The sequence below is a fragment of the Pinus tabuliformis genome, chromosome J (assembly GCF_031772625.1).
Source record: "Pinus tabuliformis cultivar Carrire ecotype Pingquan chromosome J, CPIR1, whole genome shotgun sequence".
Classification (NCBI taxonomy): domain Eukaryota; kingdom Viridiplantae; phylum Streptophyta; class Pinopsida; order Pinales; family Pinaceae; genus Pinus; species Pinus tabuliformis.
This window is the reverse complement of record NC_142295.1, coordinates 1,004,387,714-1,004,411,814: the sequence shown is the minus strand read 5'-3', so window position 1 is coordinate 1,004,411,814 and position 24,101 is coordinate 1,004,387,714.

Genomic DNA, 24,101 nt, shown 5'->3' with positions numbered 1-24,101 from the left:
CTTTCTCCAAGGCCTGCTCTGTCTCACTTAATCTTTGATTCATTCTCATCAGCAAGTCCATCATGTCCTCCTCTGCTTTCTGTTGTACAAACTCTGTAGTTTGTTGATGCATGGTAGTAGGTAGCTTCAACTGTTTCCTAAGGGCAACAATGTCCTCCTCCTTCTTCTTAATCAATTCTTTTATTCCTTTGGCATCCTCAGGATCATGTCCCAGCTCAATGATAATATCCTCCAAGGACTTTATCCTGTTTTCCTTGGCCAAAGAAGATGCCTTCTCCAAATCTAGTTGGGCAGATGTGTTGTTCAATGAGTTCTGCAATTTGTGAGCCAACATTGCCTTATCTGCCAATGTGGAGTAGACCATCTCTCCAGTTTGCTTGTGCAACTCAATCTGGTCCATCAGATGAATGTCTTTGGCAAGGACCTCCAGATTTGTCCTAATGTAGTCAGCTGCTGACTGTGGATGTTGCACTTTAGGCTTAAAGTGGCTCAAGATTATTTTACCTTCCTTAATTTCATATGTAGACATTAACCTTTGCTGGTTGGCGGGGGTCATTTTGAGAAATTGATTATAAAGTTGCAGCCTCAATGGGTCATTCTGGGCCTTGATGTCCGTGAATGTTCTTTTGATATCAGAACCTTGCTTGCTTGATGGTCTTGTGGATGAAACTTCCAAACTATGCTGCCTTTCTAGGTCCTTCCTATGAGAGCTGGTGGATGTTTCTATTACCCGGGAGATCTGTGGGCTAGTTGCCCTCTCACCTCTTGGGCTTTCTATGGTTTCCTCAAGGATTTCCTCTTCAGGTAAAGGATTAATTCTTTGCCTTTTTGCCCCTGGTTGCTCTGTTGGTCCACTTACTGGTGTGGCTTCTTCTCTGTCTCTTTTCCTGCCCTTTTCCTCATTTAGAGGAGTCTATAATGCTGGTATCTATGGTGCTTTGCTCTAGACAGGAGGAATTTTCCCTTGGCCCTGTTCCTTTAATGATGTTGGTTGATCTGTCATTATGTGCTACTCTGTATCTAGCACTTATTTGCCCTTTGATGTCCCTGCAGCTGGTGTAGTGCTTTCTTGGGCAGGTTGCTATGAAGTTCCAGCAAATGATGTACCTACTTCGGTTTGTTGAGGTAGCTTCAAAAATACCTCTCCAAAAGAGCCCAGGTCAAGAGTCTTTTCTAGATTTTTCATAACTTGTTCCATTTTCTCTTGCCCAGTAAGCTCTTCTATCAATGTGCCCTCTACCCACTCATCTTGATTAGCAAATTGCTCTATTTCAGGGATCTTACAATGTTTATAGGCTGATAGCCTGTTTTTTACTTTTCTTTCACAGATAAATCCACTTGGGTCATAAGGTACCCACCAAAAGCTCTTCTTTAATTTCAGGTGTTCCCCCAATATTTTATCAGCATTTTGCCATGCTTCCTTTTTGTTAATGATAAAAGGGCCAAACTGGTTTCTTATTTTCAGCCGATATTTTTTCTTTGCACTGTAAAAGTGAGTAAAATCTGAATTGATAAATTGCTTGAAATACTCTAGAGAAAACAGAGTCATAGGCACATATTTTTGTAGCTTATAAGGGCACATCTCACAGCCATATATTCTGATTTCAGTGTGATTCTGGTAGAAGTACTAGTCACCTATTTTGTAGCTTTTGGAGAGCTGTAAAATTTTCTGCATATCACCAGAGAGTCTAGGAGGAGGAGTTCTCATCAGTAGAGAGGAGACCAGATGCATAAACAAATCAATGAATTCACAGTAAGTGTAAGGAGAGTTATGGACTTCATGGAAGACTGAGGTCCAAAAGATCACAAACCTCCTTTCTCCTTTAGAATCCAATTTTCTAATGGGAAACTGAAAACTGTCTGTTTGGAAATACAGGAACAGATGATATATATAAGAGGTATACTTGAAGACTCCTTCTCTTTCCAGATTCAAGAGTTGGTCATGGATCTTGTTGGCAATGAAAGTAGCATAGTCATATTTGACAGCAGAGGGCTATCCTGGAGTAAATGTGGACAACAAAACTAGGGCGGTCTCATCAACATATTCACTTGTCTTGAATCGCAGGACATAGGATATCATATCAATGATGAATCTTCCAGTTTTATTGAACCAGACATCTAGAAAGGGAGGTGGGAATTTGGGCTGGCAATCTGGTCTCATGAACGTTTGAGCAATGTGGGTTATCTCTGAGTTTACTATTTTAGGGCCCTGCTCAAGCAAGAATCCCATAGAAAGAGGAGCCAGAGGTAGAATGGGTTTGAAGTGTAACATCTCATTTATGGACTCAAGAGTTATATAAAAGAGGACAATTCCAGATGGACTCTTGATTGTTCTTTGTACAGGTTCATAATTGGCATAGCATAAGCGGATTATATCAGGGAAAATATTGACTGAGGGGAGGTAGTACATGGACAGGTTGGATTCCCATATTCCATATAAATCAGAGTTGCTTCTGTGACTGTTTCTAATTTCACAAAATGCTTGAAGGTGGTTTTGGTCACCAGTTAAATCTTGCCAGGGGTAACCACTCTAGGTCTTTATGAGGTGCATTGAGGGGAGCAATGTTCAGGGCCACCAGAGCTTCCATTGCTCAATTTTATGTGATTTTAAAATTGGAATTTGAGTTTTTGTAGCGAAAGTAGGCAAAACAATAGTTCTAGGGCTTTTCTCTGGGAATTGCAGAAGAAAGTCAATTTGAATTTAGCTCACTGGGTGAAATTTACAGAGAAAAATGAAATTTGCAGGGTTTTCGGTAAAAATGGGTAAAAGAGCAATGGTTCTGGTGCGCTTATTTGAAGGTAGTACGTTGAATTCAACTAGAATTTGGATTCTTTGGAACATTTTGTAGAGAAAATTGAAATTCTCAGGGTTTGGAAACTGTATTAAGGTAAATACTTGTCTTTGAAGACGAAATGTGCAGTTTGCAGGTTGCGGGACGAGCTGGGGGATAGGACTGTGGACTTGATTGGCTGGGTGGCGAGCTATATGGTTGAGTAGCTGCAATGGACGTAAACCGCATGCAATAGTCGTGCAGAGAAAAACAAGTGAAAATGACGTTTACGTGTCTTTTTAACAAAAATTGACTTTGGCGAGCTTTTGGTGCTTTTCGGTCAGATGACATCATCATGACGAAGTATTTTGTCATGTAGCGGGGTGACGTGGCAATGACGTTAGCAGGGGTGGTCAGCGGTATTGGCCCGCACCGCCTTATTGGCTAAGGTGGTATTGAGTGGAGGGGCCGCGAGCATACCAGGAGGGCACCGCGTGTCCCACGATATGGCGGGAATACCATTGTTCCCTGGGCATTAACCTTCGATGTGGAGAGGTGCCGCAATATGATCGTGGGCCATCCGATCGGTGGGCCCAGATCTAACGGCCTGCGCTTGGTGGAGGTAGCGGAGAACTATGGCGCGGGGACCCACATATATAAACCATGAATTTAAACACATCGGGGGCGCCCTAATTGGCTGTCGGGGAAATAAAAATGTTAATCAAGCAGATGTTGATTAACCTCAAATATATGAGCACGGGGAGGTTTTTAATGCATTCTGGGTGAATCATTAAACCCTTATCTCTATAGTGTTATGATTATATATTAATCGGGGCGAGATAAAATTAAAAATATGGGGTTTTATATATTAATATCGTATGGGAAAAGGGAATGAGCCTGGGGATTTAAATAATAAAGTTTAGAATGTAATTAATGTGATTCATGAAATGGGAAGCACTAAGTGATGATCTTAGGCTATAGGGAAAGTAAGGATTTTTCACAAGAAATGTGGTTTCTTTTATCCTAAGTAAAAATAGAGTTTCACTTAGTCTTTTTCATGAAATAGAGTGATTTAGAGCATTGAGCAGATCTCAATATCCTTGGAGGGGGGGTTAGTAATTGTTTTTTGGGAGAAGTGTGAGGGGAAGTTAGACATGCTTCATTTGATCTGCAACACAGAGTTGCCATGGTATTTCTGATAGTAATAAGATGAATCACCTTTGAAAGACAAAATTATTCATAACCCTGCTTCTGCAACATCAAAACTTCCTACCTAGCCTATTATACCTAACATTTTTTCTTCCTTTTTCCTTGGGTGCATTTAAACTAGCAAACCCTTACTCTCTTTTTTTTTTTAACTGCCATCCTATCTAAGTCTGCCCTTATTTCTTCCAGGGGCTCAGATTTAGCTGTTGAGCACCTTTGCTTCTCTACCTAACTACTTATCTGCCAAGCTTGAACTGTTTGGACAGATTTTTTTCTCTATCTCTAGAACAAGAAATTGAAACATGAACTAGCCAAGATTAAGCTATTTGGCCATCCATCAATTGTGACAAAAGTCAACTAACTGCACATGATGAAATTCTTTGCAAAAATAGAATAGTAGTGGCATTTTGGACTAGCACACTTTCCTGGTCTTTTCTTTGGGGTTCATTTCTTTTCTTTTTTGACCAATTCATTCTTTTTTCCCTTTGATCTTTCTTTTAGGGCATACCCTCTTTTCATTTTTTAATTTTTGATTTTTTCAAAATATGGAACCTTTGCAGCATGGAAAGGATGAACATATTTGGGATTTTACCAGTCAATCATGAAATATGACACCTATTGGTATAGGAGCATAACGCTGGCTCCACTTGGGGATGGTTTTTCCTAGTGAAAAGCCAAGAACAGCAGGTTAGATGGCCTTATGTACAATTCTTGCTGTATTCTGAAATTTTTCCTTTGTTGTAAGTAAATAAAATTGTACCTCTGTAACATATATACATTTCTCATGAGCTCATTCAAACATCTGCATTTCTGTTTTGGATAGTTTGTCTGAATGTTTGTTCTCCTATTTACAGCTCCCAAGGCTTCTTCTTCAATTCTTGTTTAAAGCAAACAAGGTAACCCAAAAAGGTGGTAAAGTTCCTTGACTGTTGCTCAAAATTTGCTACATATTGGTTCCCATTTTTTTTGCTGTAATAAACTGCAGAAAGTAAACATTTTTATGTACAAGTTAGAGTCCTGACATATCAACAAACTAGATCAAAATAATGCTTCAACATCCAACCATTGACTGGTCCATTTTCTGCTTCTGTACCATCCAGGCTTTTCAAAAAGTAGGTATTGTTTCCTTGTGAGGCCTGAATAGCAAAAGGTCCCTTCCACAGGAAGTCAAACTTCCCATGTTTTCCTTTATCTTCCCTTCTGGAATCCCACTTCAGTACCTTGTCTCCTATGAAGAAATCTTCTGCCTTAGTCCTCTTGTCAAATATCTTTTTGAGTTTTTCTTGTAGAACTTGAGATCTTTGATACACTTCTTCTCTAGTCTGCTGTAAATGAATAGTCTGATTTATTCTTCTCTGAATGTCATTAGGTTCTGCCTGCACTTCTTGTAGCAACTTTATCACAGGGACTCCCAAAGATTAAGGGAATACAGCCTCCATGCCATAGACCAATTCATAGGGGCTTGTTCCAATGGATCTCTTTGTAGTCATTATGTCTGCCCAAAGTGCATTGATAAGATTCTTATGCCAGCTTTTCTTGTTTTCCTGCAATACTCTCTTAATGATATTAATCAGGCTTTTATTGGATGATTCAGCGAGACCATTACCTTGAGGGTAATAGGCTGTGGAGTGGCCTAAGGTAATGTGGTATTTGTGACAGAAATTAATCATTCTCTTGGATCTAAAAGCAGCAGCATTGTTAGTTATAATCTTTTCAGGACAACCAAATATGGACAGGATATTGGTTTCTAGGAATTGCATGATTACTGAATCATTAGCTTGTCTACGAGGGATGGTTTCTATCCACTTGGTGAAGTAGTCTGTGGTAGTCAAAATTCATTTATGCTGGCCAGAAGAGGGTGGGTGAATTTCCCCAATGAAATCTAAGCCCCATTGTTGGAATGGTCTTTCACTGGAAATTGGTTTAAGGGGTAAAGGTAAAAGTTTCCTCTTGCCTTCAAAGATTTGACATTTATGGCAAGTAGTAACAAACATTTTGACATCAGCAAACAAAGTGGGCAATCCAGCCCTTAGGATTTTATCAGCAGTTGATTTCCAGTACAAATGCCCACCACAATCCCCTGCATGAAACTCTTTCAGCACTTTCTCAGTTTCATCCTTTGTTAAGCAACTTAGTAAAATGCCTTCATGATTTTTCCAAAATAAAACATTATCTAAAATATAGAATTTCGAAGCTTTCATTTTCAGAAATCTCTTTTTAGTTCTGGATAACCCTGGAGGAGCCTGTAGGTTTAGCAATACATAAATTATATCAGCATACCAAGGTGATTGTAAAAAGGCTTGATTGATCTGTGGAGTCGCCATCTCCTGTTCATTATCCAGTTCATTGATGTCGAGGGCTTGAAAGTTGGTTTCAACCATAATTTTAGCTAATCCTTGTCCTTTTAACAGTTTTGTTGGTTTAATTTCAATGTCATATTCCAAAATGTTAGCTATCCACTTGCCCCATTTGCTTTCAATTCCTTCCTAAGTTAAGATATCTTTGACAACAATATTTGGCACATAAGCTATTACATGCAAGAATAAGATATAAACTCTGAAGTCCTTAATAGCTTTTACAAGTGCATAAGCCTGCTTTTCCATGATTTAATACTTAAGGGGTGCATCTCTAAGCGCTTTGCTGAAAAAAGCTATGGGTTTTTCACACCCCTGATCATCTTTTTGTAATAGGACGACAGCACTAGTATGTTCTGATGCAAATGAAAAGATTATAAAGTCTCTGTCAAATTTCGGGCTTGTAAGGAATGGTGTTTTAGTTAAAGCCATTTTGATTTCTTCAAATGCTTGCTTAGCTTCTACTGTCCACTTTACCTTGGAATCCTTTTTCAGCATATTATTCAACAATCTAATTAATTCAGCCAGGTTGGGTATGAATCTCCTTAAAAAATTGATTTTCCCTAGGAATGCTTGAAGTTCTTTGATATTTCTAGGGTGAGGAACTTGCAGAATGGCTTTTATTCTATCTGGGTCTATTCTAATGCCTTCTTTGGAGATGATGTGTCTTAACAGTTTGCCCTCTTCTAGGCCAAATAATGATTTCTTTAGGTTTAGTGATATACCATATTTTCTGTAGATTAAAAACACTTGTCTGAGATGTTCTAGGTGTTCCTGATCTGATTTGGAAAAGGCAGTGAGATCATCTAGGTATATGACCAGGAAATCATGAATTTCTTTAGCAAAAGCTATGTCCATGGCCTGCTGAAAATTTTCCCCTGTGTTCTTCAGTCCGAATGGCATCTTTACATACTTGAAATTTCCCCAAGGTGTTGTAAAAGCAGTCTTATATTGGTCATTAGGGTGAACTAGAAATTGGTTGAAGCCTGAAAACCCATCTAGTAGTGAAATTCTAGAGGCACCTACTACCCTCTGTAAAATATGGTCCATCTTAGGTAAGGGGTAATGGTCTTTTAAAGAGACTTTGTTTAGATTCCTCAAATCAACACACAGCCTGATTTCTCCTGTTTTCTTCCTAGTGGGCACTAAATTGGAGACCCATTCTGAAAATCTAATGGGTGCAATTAACCCAGCTTCATACATTCTCTTGACTTCTTTTTCAATTAGAGGGAGGAGTACAGGATTGACCCTTCTAAGTTTTTGCTTGAAAGGTTTTTTTGTTTTCTTTGAGGGGTATTGTATGTTGAATTACAAAAGTATCATAGGACTTGAGATTTTCATAACTCCATGCAAAAACGTCCTAAAATTCTTTGAACAGTTCAATATATTTCAACTTTTGGTCAGGAGGAAAAGTTTTGGACAGTTTTATCATTTTAGAAGTTTCGGAAATTCCTATATTACAGTCCTCAATTTCTGTGTTTAAAGGCTGCATTTTAATTTTCTTTGAGATATCATAGAATCAAAAATGTCTTCTAGAGGAGTTAATCCTGTGGGTAAAAAATTGTTTTTTAAATCAATAACTTCAGACTCTCCTTCAACAGTTTCATCAAAGTCTATTTCTTTCAGCTCTTGCAACTCCTCGTTGGTAAATGTTGTTGGATGTAATATTTGAGTTGTTGTTTCAGCTGAAATGTGAGTTTCAATTTTATCTATTTGATCAACTTCACCAACAGTGCCTGTGTCTATATTAGTGCTGGAAAATTCTTCTTTTAAAGTCAGGAAATTATTAATCTGAGTGTCATTGTCAAACACTTGCCAGTTTTTAACATTGTCAGGTACAGTTGGCCTGTGTTTAATCTCAGCTGTAAAATGATGATTAGGCTCAAACGGTAGTTTACAAGTGCTGGCAAATGTTGCTAAACTGTGAGCATGCAAATTGTGATTCCTTGGAATTTTGGCAAGCTGAGATTCTAGAAAGGTATTGAGTATTTCAATTGCTACCCCTCTATAAGATCTTAATCTTAGATCATTTGTGAGGAAGTTTCCTTTCATTTGTTGAATAACTAAATCAGAGTCTCCCAGAATTGATATCCTAACTGCCCCTAAACTTTTGATCAATTTGAGTCCTAGCAGGAGGGCTTCATATTCATCCATGTTATTTGTGCATCTAAAATTCAGCCTGTATGCATGTCCTTCAGCACGATCATTTTCCATATTATGTATCCAAATTCCTGCTTCAGCTCCTAGTTTATTCATTGATCCATAAAATTCCAAGTACCAAAGAATTTCATTTTTGTAGCCAGCATCAGAGTTTTAAAAATTTGCTTAGTAGGTAGATTTGGATTTTCAATTTCATGTGGTTTCCCTTGTGTGTGTGTTGTATCATTGGTCACCGAAATTTCTTGAAACTGAACACTAGATTTTTCATTTATGACTTTTTCTTGTGCTGATGCTAAAACCTTGTCATTAGTTGGAGGGCAATTTTCAGCATTATATAGGATGAAAGAGCCCATATCAGAATGCATGGAATAGATGGGAAAATTTTGGGGTTTCTCCAGGCTGCTGACCACATATTTCATCAGAGTTTCTCTATACAATCTCTTTGGCTGACCAAATACTAAAATGGTAGCATAGGACATGTCCAACTGTAAAGATCCTTGGAGTTTTGCACCCCAAGATCTAGATAGTAACATGCCATATTTTGGTGGGATATCAGCTACCACTACATCCATTAAAATTGTCTTGGCAGGGTATTGAACTAGTGATACACATAAATCTTTGATTAACCCTAGACATCTGACCTAGCTAGAATCGAAAGAGAACAAGTCTTTGTATGGCCTGGTGATATCTAGGTCCAACTTTTCCATCACAGATTTGGGCATTAAATTATGGGAAGCTCCAGAATCAAACATTGCATTGTGAAGTACTTTGTCATGAATATTCAGACTTACATAAAAGGGAGGAACTCCTCCATCTACTGATTTTCCATTTACTTCAGGGCCAAAAATTAATTCTGGCTGGTCATCTAGGACATTTACTACATCTCTTTTTTCTAAAATTTGAAATGCTCTGCTGATTTGTTCTCTATAGACATCATGTTTAGCCAATTCGAACAGTGGAATGGCCATCTTTAACTTGCATATTTTGGTCTCAAGGTTGAAAGGTTTTTCTATTTGGACTTTTGCATTTCGGGCAGCAAGGTTTTCTTTTTCCGCTGTGTTTTCTGTGTTATTTTCCTTTTTGGGAGTGCCTTTATGAGCTGAACCTATTTCCAAGTCCATTTCTGGAGGCTCTTCCACAGTTCCTTTAAGAGGAATAGAAGTTGAAGGCTGTTTTCTAGCTTGTTGGTTGTCTGATATATCTTCAACTATTGGATGATTTGGATTATGGCTGGTTTTAGGAAAAGTTTCTTCAAGAGGGTTCTTAGCCTTGGTTTTGGTAGGTTGCTTGGTTACTCTCTGTTTATTGTTTTCAGGGACATCTATCTTTCTGCCTCTCAGGTTGTATTTCTTGTGCACCTCATAGACAGCTGTATCATATCCCTCCCTAAAATCAAATGATTCCCCAGATTGGGTTTGGAATTGATTAAAAGTATGAGCTTCTTGGTCATCCTGAGTCAAAAAAATTTGTTGTTCACTACTGAGACCCATTAAGTTAATTTGAGTATCTTCTGTTGGCTCACTAGAAGTTGAAGCTTCGGCATAGTTCTCCTGGAATGGAGGCCTGATGTTTTGGTCAGGGCCGGCCTTTCCAGTATTGGGATTCTGATTTTTTCTGAAGTTTGGATTTCTTCTGGTGTTACTTGGTTGACCATCCCAAGAGGATTTCCTCTCAATTGTTTCTACTCTATCACCCAGTCTATCCATTCCTTTAATAATTACATCCAATTTTTGTTCAAACGCGGAAGGTTTTTCTTTGAAAGGTGTTCTCCTTTCAGCTCTAGCTCGAGCCCGTTTAGAAATTAGATTGGCCTCTACACTGACATCTATACTCTGCATGTCTTTTAAGCTTGGAGGAGCTCTTTCCCTAAGCTGGTAAGCCATGTCAGAATCAAATCCGTCAGGGAATTTGAGTAAGGCCAAGTCTAGTGGAGGTCTGAGATTCTGAGGGATAGCATTGTATACATTATTAAATCTGGCACAATAATCTTGGACACTTTCTTGTGGGCCTCTTTTCAAGCTTTCATATTCTGATAGGATGTGTAAAGGGTCCTTCTTCTTTTCCCATCTGTTCAAGAAAGTTTGATAAAGGGCATCTGGGTCAGCAATAGTGTTTACAGGGAGTGCCCTAAACCAGGTCCTAACATCACCAGTTAAACTTTGAACAAAGATTTTCATTCTGACATCATCATCATCAATCTCATAATTCTCAAAATAGTCTGTCATTTTCTTGGTATGTTGTTGAGCTGTGTAAGTGCCAGTACCATCAAAATAGGTGATTTTTCTTTGATAATCTTGAGGCATAGCCCCTGGATTTGCAGGTAACTGCAGGGGAGCATATCGGTTTGCCATATTTATAGAGGGAAGTGTAACAGCTGGGAGAACAGGGATAACAGCTGAAATATGTGTAGTGGATGGGGGGGTGGAAAAGATGGTTTGAAGTGCTAATGGTGGATTAGGAGAAGCAACAATAATGGCAGAAAGGATTTGTGATTTTCTAGCCGTAAGGTCAGTTTGGATAGGGTTCTGCTAAGGTGTGTTAGGGTGTAGACTAGCAGAATGTTCTTGACTTTCTTGGCTTCTAAGGTTCTTAGGGATCAAATTAGGATTTTCAAAGATAGATGGAGGATCTGGATCTAGATTTGATCTAGTATAACAGATCTTCTTCTTTGGAGCCAGCTTCTGAATATATTTTTGGTTTTTCTTGAAATATTTGAAGAATACAACTTTTAACAATATGTTTCTAGGAAGTTTTAAACTATGAGAGTTTTGAATTTTCCTAAAGATCTATTGAAAAAGGAAACAGATAAAGTCTTTGAGATAGTTGTTCAAAGCCTAAAACTAGACTGGAGATAGACTGAAGCAGCTTTTATTTACTCTTGTAATTGCATAGCAAAAATAGTTTCTAAGGCTACCTAGCTAACTTCAGGCTCCATCTATAGCCTTTAGAAAATGGACAGTAGTAACAAACAATTATTCAAGTCCCCAGTGGAGTCACCAATGATGTTATCACTTAGGTTGTTCCCCAAAAGTTGTAGAAAAGGGAATACGGTCGAGGTAACCACGAACCAATCTTTTAGACACAGATTCTAGCCTATCTACATCTAGAGAGGGCTCTCTCCTTATAATTTAGCGTTGTTTTGAGGTATATTAGGCTAGTTATGAAGTACAAAGGTTTGTTTGATTTTTTGATGGTGATACTCAATAGAACAGGGATGTAAATTAGAGAAGTTCAGTCCATTGGGCTAATGGAGTCTATGAGGATGAACTGCTAGATATGGTTTCTTTGACAGAGGGCAGTACTACAAAGCAAGGTAATCAGTCATGGAACAATTTATAAGCTGGAATCAGATGGAATGGAGTCAGTGGGTGAAGGGCAATTAAGAATCCTTCATCATGCAGACAGAGGGAAAGTGGATGATTATTGCTAGGGAGCAGTTAAGAATTCCTTAGCTAATATTCAAGATGTAAGAACCAGGGGAAACAGGAGCAGTTAAGAATTCTTGTTTATGCTAATTCTAAAGAAAACATTAATAATAACAGAGATTGAACTCAGAGTGCAAACAAACAAATTCTGATCTATTCTTTTTCTCTATTATTCAAATCATGAAAAATATATGATATAGTAACTACAAAAACTGAAAACACAGGTAAAAGAGACTTATTGATCCATAAGATGATTCAAGAATTCTGAAACATGGTCCTCTAATATCAATTCCACATCCAAAGAGTACAACAACAATGGATTCCAACAACTTTTGTATTCAGAAGGCTTTCAGAGTTACAGCGCAGTCTAAGAAATGTATCACCAACCCCGAACACTTAACTTGGGGAGGTATTTGTACAAAAATGTTTACAAAATATCTCAATGAGATAATATCTAGCAATAACTCATTCTACCTACTCAAAAGAAGAAATAAATGATCTTGGAAACAGGGAGAAATAAATGAAGAAGTAATTGTTGTTGTGTTGGCCGCTCAGTTGGTGTGATGTGCTGGATGTAAGCTCGATGAGTCGGCTGGTGGTTGTTTCCACTGATATTCTATGTTGTTGCCCCGGCTTCCTCGGGTGCATTTAATTTTGATTTGATATATTGTTGTCCCGCTTAGCTCTCATCCATTCCTATTCTCTTCTTTATGGCATATGGTACCAAGACTTTTGATTCACCAAGGATATAAAAGATACCAGAAATATGTTTATAGAATTTGCAACATGCTTTGCCACCAATGCTCCTTAGGTAACTGATGTCTTTGTAGCTTTCTCAAAGTGTCATCAGCGTTTTTGTACCTGTAGAAGTTAGGCTAGACTGTAAAAAGATGTTTCACTTCACGCTCAATATAGAATAGATTTTCCAAGTTGCTATAGAGGGTTTGGCCAGATAGAAGGGCATTCTCTCCTGGAGTACTTGATGAAGCATTTACTTGATCAACAACATGCTTATTCAACCTGTGTGTGTACTCAACTTGTCTCAATAGGCATTTATTGTTTCCCAACAGACTTGGCAAGCCCCTTTCATGCAAAACTGCAAATCTTTCTACAAAAGAATTTACCTCCACTTGCATGTCCTGGCTCTTCCTCTCCAAATTCTGCATCAGGGTTCTCATGGTCAGAACTCTTTTGATTGTTAGAATGGTGCCTGTCCTATCTCTGATGTCCAGTGCTGCTAGTTCTTCACTGGTTTTAGTGTTCAAAAAATGTATTAACCTGTTGGCCTGTTCGGGCATATGTCCCAATAAATTTCTGGCCTTTTGAATTTCCACCTGGGCTGCTGCTATCAAATCAATCTGCTCATATATAACCTGAATAGATCTCCATATATTACAGATGGATTGATTGATGTTAGCCCACAAAATGCCTTTGATTTCTCCCAGAGGCTTATCTAAAGAGAGGTCCTTTTCCAATGCTTTTACTCTGTTCTCTAATGCCTTCACCTCTCTTGTCTTTTCTGCCACAATCATTTTGGATTTATCATAGCTTATTTCTAACTTTGCCAATCTCTCTTTGGCCTCTTTTAATTCTGATACTTGGAGTTTTAATTCCTCCATGGCTTTTATTAACTCCTCTATGGTCATGGTAGTGCCATTGCTTGTTGTTGGGGTACTTGTGGTTGTTTCAGTTGTGGATGCTAGAACCGTGGGAGGCACTGCTGTTATACCTATAGGAGGAGAAATTGTGACTGTTAGAGCTATTTTGGGTGGTTGGGAGGTCTACTCTCCCTGCTTATCTTGTAGTTCTTTCTCCAAGTTCTGCTCTGTCTCACTTAATCTTTGATTCATTCTCATCAGCAAGTCGATCATGTCCTCCTCTGCTTTTTGTTGTACAACCTCTGTAGTTTGTGGATGCATGGTAGTAGGTAGCTTCAACTGTTTCCTGAGGGCAGCAATGTCCTCCTCCTTCTTCTTAATCAATGATTTTATTCCTTTGGCATCCTTAGGATCATGTCCCAGCTCAATGATAATATTCTCCAAGGACTTTATCCTGTTGTCTTTGTCTAAAGAAGATGCCTTCTCCAAATCTAGTTGGGTAGATGTGTTGTTCAATGAGTTCTACAATTTGTGAGCCAACATTGCCTTATCTACCAATGTGGAGTAGACCATCTCTCCAGTTTGCTTGTGCAACTCAATCTGGTCCATTGGATGAATGTCTTTGGCAAGGACCTCCAGATTTGTCCTAATGTAGTCAGCTGCTGACTGTGGCTGTTGCACTTTAGGCTTAAAGTGGCTCAAGATTATTTTACCTTCCTTAATGTCACATGCAGACATTAACCTTTACTAGTTGGTGGGGGTCATTTTGAAAAATTGATTATAAAGTTGCAGCCTCAATGGGTCATTCTGGGCCTTGATGTCCGTGAATGTTATTTTGATATCAGAACCTTGCTTTCTTGATGGTCTTGTGGATGAAACTTTCACACTATGTTGCCTTTCTAGGTCCTACCTATGAGAGCTGGTGGATGTTTCTATTACCGGGGAGATCTGTGGGCTGGTTGCCCTCTCACCTCTTGGGCTTTCTACGGTTTCCTCAATAATTTCCTCTTCAGGTAGAGGATTAATTCTTTGCCTTTTTGCCCTTGGTTGCTCTGTTGGTCCACTTACACGTGTCGCTTCTTCTCTGTCTCTTTTCCTACCCTTTTCCTCATTTAGAGGAGTCTATAATGTTGGTACCTCTGGTGCTTTGATCTGGACAGGAGGAATTTGCTCTTGGCCTGTTCCTTTAATGATGCTGGCTAATCTGTCATTATGTGCTACTCTGTATCTAGCACTTATTTGCCCTTTGATGTCCCTACAGCTGGTGTAGTTCTTTCTTGGGCAGGTTGCTGTGAAGTTCTAGCAGATGATGTACCTACTTCAGTTTGCTGAGGCAGCTTGAAAAATGCCTGTCCAAAAGAGCCCAAGTCAAGATTCTTTTCTAGATTTTTCATAGCTTGTTCCATTTTCTCCTGCTTAGTAAGCTCTTCTATCAATGTTCCCTCTACCCACTCATCTTGATTAGCAAATTGCTCTATTTTAGGGATCCTACAATGTTTATAGGCTGATAGCCTGTTTTTTACTTTTCTTTCACAGATAAATCCACTTGGGTCATAGGGTACCCACCAAAATATCTTCTTTAATTTGAGTTGTTCCAATATTTTATCAGCATCTTGCCATGCTTCCTTTTTGTTAATGATAAAAGGGCCTAACTGGTTTCTTATTTTCAGCTGAGCTTTTTTCTTTGCACTATAAAAGTGAGTCAAATCTGAATTGATAAATTGCCTGAAATACTCTAGAGCAAACAGTCTCATAGGCACATATTTTGGCAGCTTATAAGGGCACAGATCACAGCCATATATTTTGATTTCAATGTGATTTTGGTAGAAGTACCAGTCACCTATTTTGTAGCTTTTGGAGAGCTGTAAAATTTTCTGCATATCACTAGAGAGTCTAGGAGGAGGAGTTTTCATCAGTAGAGAGGAGACCGGATGTATAAACAAATCAATGAATTCACAGTAAGTGTAAGGAGAGTTATGGACTTCATGGAAGACTGAAGTCCAAAAGATCACAGACCTCCTTTCTCCTTTAGAATCCAATTTTCTGATGGGAAATTGAAAACTGTCTGTTTGGAAATACAGGAACAGATGATATATATAAGAGGTATACTTGAAGACTCCTTCTCTGTCCAAATTCAAGAGTTGGTCATGGAACTTGTTGGCAATGAAAGTAGAATAGTCATATTTGACAGCAGGGGGTTGTCCTAGAGTAAATGTGGACAAAAAAACTAGGATGGTCTCATCAACATATTCACTTGTCTTGAATTGATCCGGATCTTGGGGGGAGGCCCCCAAGATCTAAGAGATTGAAATGGATCTTGGGAGGAGAGACCCCCAAGATCTGAAAACTTGAATTGCAGAAGAAAAAAAGAGGAGAATGCCCCATAAACAAAACCACAAAGAAACTTTTTATTAAAACCGATAATAACTGTAAAGCTTACAAATAGAACTAACCAGCTAGGGCGATGGTAGGTTATCTCTGAGAAGAGATGTGGTGGCTACATGCCTCTGAAATGTAAAGGCTACATTGTGGCAAACAATTTTTCCTTTTACAAAATTTGACTTGTTACTTATAGTATTTTCCAGTTACAGTACCACGGGTCAATTCCATGGGTGAATGAATACCATGGGTGGATTTTACAATACCACAGGCAGATGCCATTTACAATACCATGGGTAAATTCCATGGGTCGATGAATAATATGGGTGGATGAGTACCATAGGTTGATGCCATTTTCCATTTGGATCATTCCTCCCTCCTTAAGAAGCAATGGTCCCCATTGTGTAAAGTTCCCTCCTGCAAAGCCTTTGTTGAATATTAAGAGCCACTGATGATAAGGGTTTTATGTGGTTAACCCAAAACCCTGATAAATGAAGATCCGAGGATAGAGATACCCTGTAATGCTTGTGACCAATTGTGATTCTGACAGTGTGCGGCCTAGCAAATGGACTTCGATGACAAGGATGTTATGTGGTTGACCCATAACCATGATGTTGGTTGCTGATGAAGTAGTAGGTGCCTACATAGCCTGGGGTGGGAGGGCATGTCTCCAAATAACCTAAGTCGAATGCTGCTATGTTGAAACTGATGAATGTGAAGCAGGTGCCTACTAAAGTGGGGTGGGAGGGCACGTCTCCAATGGGAACCCACTCCGAATTCTGCTCCAGAATTAAAATGGGCATAACTCAACCAATATAACTCATAATATTTATTATAACCTATTTTTGGAAGCAGAAGGACCATTTTGCATCTTCCCATGTGATGGAAATCCTTATCTGGATGCTCTGAGATCTCAGGTTCACGCTGCAACAGTTCCGCCGTCACAAAAATTCTAATAAAATAGCTGATTTTAAATCAGCGATATCTCTCACATCCGAACTCCAGTTCGACCCATTTTTTTTTGAAATTGGGTGAGTTTTCAAGAGGAATCCAGATCTAGTATTTGTTTTTGTAAATTTTGTACCAAATGTTTTAGATCTGATCTGCAAAGTCACTGCCCAAAAAAAAAAAAAAATCCTGCAAAAAAAATGAGAAAAAAATTCTTCCTGCTTGACCCAAGAAAGTGCTTTGTGGAGGTTGTAGCACATGCCTGAAGTTTGTTGAATATTGCTGCAAAATTTGAAACTGAAATATGTAGCAAACCCTCATTCCCATGGAATCATAACCTGCTCTGATACCACTGATCCGGATCTTGGGGGAGGCCCACAAGATCTAAGAGATTGAAATGGATCTTGGGAGGAGAGACCCCTAAGATCTGAAAACTTGAATTTCCAGAAGAAAAAAAGAGGAGAATGCCCCATAAACAAAACCATAAAGAAACTTTTTATTAAAACCGATAATAACTGTAAAGCTTACAAACAGAAATAAACCAGCTAGGGCGATGGTATCTTATCTCTGAGAAAAGATGTGGCGGCTACATGCCTCTGAACTGTAAAGGCTACATTGTGGCGGACAATTTTTCCTTTTATAAAATGTGACTTGTTACTTATAGTATTTTCCAGTTACAATACCATGGGTCAATTCCATGGGTGAATGAATACCATGGGCGGATTTTAAAATACCACAGGCGGATGCCATTTACAATACCATGGGTAAATTCCATGGGTCGATGAATAATATGGGTGGATGAGTACCATGGGTTGATGCAATTTTCCATTTGGATCATGAATCCCAGGACATAGGATATCATATCAATGATGAATCTTCCAACTTTATTGAACCAGACATGTAGAAAGGGAGGTGGGAATTTGGGCTAGCAATCTGGTCTCATGAATGTTTGAGCAATGCGTGTTATCTCTGAGTTTGGTTTTTTAGGGCCCTACTCAAGCAAGAATCCCATAGAAAGAGGAGCCAGAGGTAGAATGGGTTTGAAGTGTAAAATTTCATTTATGGAATCAGGAGTTATATAAAAGAGGACAGTTCTAGATGGACTCTTGACTGCTCCTTGTACAGGTGCATAATTGGAACAGCATAAGCGGATTATATCAAGGAAAATATTGACTGAGGGGAGGTAGCACATGGGTAGGTTGGATTCCCATATTCCATATAAATCAGAGTTACTTCTGTGACTGTTTCTAATTTCACAAAATGATTGAAGGTGGTTTTGATCACCAGTTAAATCTTGGATTTGAAAATCTCTATCAGCCAGGGGTAACCACTCCAGGTCTTTATGAGGTGCATTGAGGGGAGCAATGTTCAGGGTCACCTGAGCTTCTATTGCTCAATTTTCTGTGATGGTTCAAATTGGAATTTGGGTTTTTGTAGCAAAAGTAGGTAAAACAATAGTTCTAGGGCTTTTCTCCGAGAATTGTAGACCAAAGTCGATTTGAATTTAGCTCACTGGGTGAAATTTACCGAGAAAAACGAAATTTGCAGGGTTTTCGGTAAAAATGGGTAAAAGAGCAGTGGTTCTGGTGTGCTTATTTGAAGGTAGTACAGTGAATTCAACTAGAATTTGACTTCTTTGGAAAATTTTGTAGAGAAAACTGAAATTCACAGAGTTTGGAAATCGAATTAAGGTAAATACCTGTCTTTGAAGACGAAATATGCAGTTTGCAGGTTGCGGGACGAGCTGGAGCACAAGAATGTGGACTTAATTGGATGGGTAGAGAGCTATATGGTCGAGTAGCTGCTTTGGAAGTATACCGCATGCAATAGTTGTGCAGAGAAAAATAAGTGAAAATGAGTGAAAATGATGTTTTCACGTCTTTTTAACTAAAATTGACTTTGGCAGGCTTTTGGCGCTTTTCGATCGGATGACATCAGCATGACGAAGTATTTTGTCATGTAGCGGGGTGACGTGGTGATGACATGGCGATGATGTCACGGATGAAGTGGCGATGACATCAGCGGGGGTGGCAAGCAGTATTGGCCCACACCACCTTATCAGCCAAGGTGGTATTGAGTGGAAGGGCCACGAGCATACCGGGAGGGTGCCGCATGTCCCATGGTACGGTGGGAATACCACCATTCCCCGAGCGTTAACCTTCGGTGTGGAGGAGTGCCGCGATATGTTCGTGGGCCGTTCGATCAGCGGGCCCAGATCTAATGGCCAACGCTTGCTGGAGGTAGCGGAGAACTATGGTGCGGGGACCCACATATATAAACCATGAATTTAAACACATCAGGGGCGCGCTGATTGGCTGTCGGGGAAATAAAAATGTTAATCAACCAGATGTTGATTAACCTCAAATATATGAGCGTGGGGAGGTTTTTAATGCATTCCAGGTGAAACATTAAACCCTCATCTCTATAGTGTTATGATTATATATTAATCGGGGCAGGATAATATTAAAAATATGGGGTTTTATATATTAATATAGTACGAGAAAAGGGAATGAGCCTAGGGATTTAAATAATAAAGTTTAGAATGTAATTAATGTGATTCATGAAATGGGAAGCACTAAGTGATGATCTTAGGCTATAGGGAAAGTAAGGATTTTACACAATAAATGTGGTTTCTTTTATCCTAAGTAAAAACAAAGTTTCACTTAGTCTTTTTCATGAAATGGAGTGATTTAGGAGCATTGAGTAGATCTCAATATCCTTGGGGGGAGGTTAGTAAGTGTTTTTTGGGAGAAGTGTGAGGGGAAGTTAGACATGCTTCATTTGATCTGTCACCACATAGTTGCCATTGTATTTATGATAGTAATAAGATGAATCACCTTTGAAAGACAAAATTACTCATAACCCTGCTTCTGCAACATCAAAACTGCCTACCCAGCCTATTATACCTAACATTTTTTCTTCCTTTTTCCTTGGGTGCATTTAAACTAGCAAACCCTTACTCTCTTTTTTTCTTTTAACTGCCATCCTATCTAAGTCTGCCCTTATTTCTTCCAGGGGCTCAGATTTAGCTGTTGAGCACCTTTGCTTCTCTACCTAACTACTTATCTGCCAAGCTTGAACTGTTTGGACAGATTTTGTTCTCTATCTCTAAAACAAGAAATTTAAACATGAACTGGCCAAGATTAAGTTGTTTGGCCATCCATCAATTGTGACAAAAGTCAACTAACTGCACACGATGAAATTCTTTGCAAAAACAGAATAGTAGTGGCATTTTGGACTAGCACACTTTCCTGGTCCTTTCTTTGGGGTTCATTTCTTTTATTTTTTGACCAATTCATTCTTTTTGCCCTTTGATCTTTCTTTTAGGGCATACCCTCTTTTCATTTTTTAATTTTTTGATTTTTTCAAAATATGGAACCTTTGCAGCATGGAAAGGATGAACATATTTGGGATTTTACCAGTCAATCATGAAATATGACACCTATTGGTATAGGAGCATAACAGATCCCATGCATGAACTAAGAACTGTAATAGTTCTAATTGTTACCTCATTCCAGACAACTTGAAGTATTTTAGCAACCCACGGTTTCTGAGGGCCTCAACTGTACCCAAATCATTTAGGGCAACCATGTCTTGTTCTTCATGCTCTCTTTCTCACCAAGTAATAGACATTATGATCCGATGAAAGCCTGAAATCAAACCATAAGCTTAGTTAGGATCCTTTTCATGCAAAAAACTGAAGAAATTTTGGGTCAATTTGGTGAAACAAGTTTGTGAAACTCGCCCAACGTAGCCAAGGCAAGGAGACACTACACTACAGTGTAGAATCCCTTTTATCTGGGTGCTCTGTAGTGCACTTTTCGACATGCAAGCCTGCACTAGTCCCAGGGCGAAAAATTCAAACCCTAGGGGCCCTAAAAACCCTAAAAACTTGCATGAAATAGTAAAAGAATGATATTAAAAGAAAGAGGAGGGGTAGATCTCCTTCCTGGTCTAGACGGCACAAGAAATGATCCGAAAAATCTCTCACAATTAGCTAATGAAGATCGAGGTAAAAAACAGTGTTAGAGCACAAACTGAATGGTAAATTTCAAATGGTGAGAATAACATGGTAAATTCTTGTTTTTATGTTTATTTCATGAGAATTAAATGAGTAAATTTTAGTATTTACCTATTTTTACCAATGAAATACGTATGTTTAATTCGTTTGGTGTTGATTTGAACAGATTTACAGTTGACTTACAGAATTTCACATGCACGCTCATGAATTGTACTTTGACCATAGAGCATACTTTTATCTCTTTTTTGAGCTCTGTTAAACATCGAAAAAGGAACCCCCTTGGAGTCCTCTTTAATCTTTTTTCAGACTCTCGAAATTTGAAAAGATTGTCGAGCGCTTGTCCTTTTCAGCTTGTTAATGGATTGCAAACAACATCTACTCAGTATAAGTTTAACCCTATTTTGAGCTGAGATAGATTATTTACGAAAAAGGAATACGTCACCGAACATGGTTAATAGGTTCTCTCCCGAATTGTTTATGCTTTTTTGGACTTGAGAGACAAATATACGAAAAACAACTTGTGGAGTTTTCTTTTTGTCCCTTTTCAAACTCTCTAAACATGAAAATGACTAAGTTATCATTTTCGTTAGACTCATTAAAACATCAAATAGCGACAAACGTGTTCGTCATGACAAGACCGAGTTTCACCTTTGCTAGACTTGTTAAAACATCACATAGCGATGGATTCACCCGAAGGGTGGAATTATACAACATGCATATGTTATCCTCCTCAAGCTTGGTAAAAATAAAGAGGTACTAGTCAGCAATGACTAGGGAAAATGGGAAAAGGGGTAAACCACTTTATGGCAACAGGTCGCTCTTGAACATGACACTTTCACTTCATCATTGTGACTATTTGGGTTGGGTTATCTGCTTGATTGTCATCATACCTTGTTCTATCATACCATCCATTACCTTTGTTTCGGGTCAATGCTGCCAATCCATTCAATGTCGCCGACATGTTCAAGAGAAGTCACTTAGTTTAAAATTCATCATTTGCAATACTCATAAACATTCATTTTCATGACTGCCATTACTTAACCTTCTGTTGTCGATAAAATTCCATCTCCAAAATCATTACACTCGTTTCGTGTCGTTGATGTGGGATACATCAAGGCCCTCCTGCGATGAGTTGCTTCTTGTCGTCATCAACACATTATCCAAGAAGTTGACTTAGAAAAACCCTTCCAGTACCTTGAGGCTTGCATATATCAATGGTATTTTTCTCATTTCCGGTGATAGGTTGACATCACTGGCTTTCGACCGAAAGAATTTGTATGGTGTTCGACATTGTTAGTGTCAGTATTTTCATACTTCCATCAGGGATCAAATTTGCTCTTTGCATTTTCATTTTAGGGGTCCCATACTGAAATCTTTACATCATTTCATTAGGTCATGTCAAACTAATCCACTCATGGTTGTCTTCTCTTCAAAAAATCTACTTTCTCCTTCATAAAGTATACTTGTTGACCCATCTTCAGGTTGTCTTCAATCATGGTTTCATGGTCAAAATGAAATCATGTTTTCATTAGGTCATAGGGTATATTTTCATTAGGTCTTAGGGTTTCATTTCCAAGGTCAAGAGCATGATTTAAAGTTGTAAATAAAGGGCATAAAAGGTATGAGGATGATAAATAAATCAAGATTGATGGATAGTAAGTCATAGTCACTATATAATTATCTTTTTAACTAATGTAATTTTCACCTCAAAAAACATGTTTTTGAGGTGAAAATAGAGTATTTTGAGTTAATTTGTATTTCTTATGTAATTTTAAGTCACTTTATGTAATAAATGATCCTGGATGCACCTATGCATATCTCCTTGCTACAAGACAAAGAAACACAACAAAAATCAGTTCAAATTAAGCATCATTCGCCTGAAAAGGAACAAAGAAGAAAAGGCATTAAAACAGATATTTGGAAAAGGCCAAGAAACATTAGAAAGTGGGTTTTTCTAGTGAAAAATCAAAATGTACTCCTATATAAGGTGTCACATTTCATTTTCAAGTTCATCATTCTCATTTGGCAAAGAAGGAGTCAAAAAGTGAAGAAAAGAGGAGAGGTTGAGTGAGTTTTTGGGCAAGGAGGAGTGGCGTTGCGCTTCTGGAGGTTGGCGCTGTGCATTTCAGGCAGTGGAGGTGGTGTTGCGCATTTAGGGGGTGGCACTGTGTTTTTGCGCTGAGTGCTACGCGTAGGGATGTTTCAGCAGTGAAAAATTACACTGCATTGCGCGTTCAGGAGGGAGCTGTGCATCTGTAGCAGACGCTGCGCGTTGAGCAACAAAGACCAGAAAGCCTCCAAACTTCATAAAAACTTCCAAAAGAACCCTCTCATCTCTCAAACAAGTAAGTGCCCTCACTATACCTCATCATTGAAGTTGCAATTGACGTGTTTGAAGGAATTTACCATGACAAATGTGAAACCCTAGTTTCTCCCTCAATTACATTCTAGAAACCCTAATCCCCTCTATTTTTCCCACCACCTATCACTAAAACCCTAAACCCCTTCCCTATATCACTCCATAACATTCTATACCCCTTCATCCTTCATCCCACAAGTTATGTTTCAAAAAAAGGATCTAAGCCCCTCTCCCCCATTTTCATGATTCATACCCCCCCTTCATTTTCTAGCCCACCAAAATACCTCACAAGGTCATTTCCCATTCCCCCACTCCTAAATTACTCTTACTTATTCCCTTCATCCCTTTTCTAGGAGAGCACAACCTCAAACTTTGCAAACATGGATAGAGAAGACAAAGACTATGAGGAGGAGGAAAACACCAGCAGTGACAGTTCGACAGATAAACCACGACATCAGAGAAAACCACATAAGGGAGGTAGAATTATCAGGGAAGAGGCATCAAACCTCAGAGAATTGTAGGTCTCTTAGTTGGCTGTCACTTGTTTCAGACATCTAGGGTGATATGAGTTATGTGAGCAGGTAGAGAGATTTCAACACAATCCTGAGCTCACCAAGCTTTTTGTAGCCCATCTTCAGGACAACAAGGTGACTCTTGCTAGGGTGACATTTACAGTTTCACCTTCCATTATTGCAGATGCAACCAGGATTCTGAATGTAGGGGAGAAGTGGTACAAGGCACAGGACCTGGATGAACACTATTATGAGCCTTATATCAAAACCTGGTACAGAAATGAGGTGAAAAGACTTTTTCCTTTCAGATTTCTTCAAGGCAAGTATGTCCCCATGATGAAAATCATCATGAAATATTTCACTTGTGA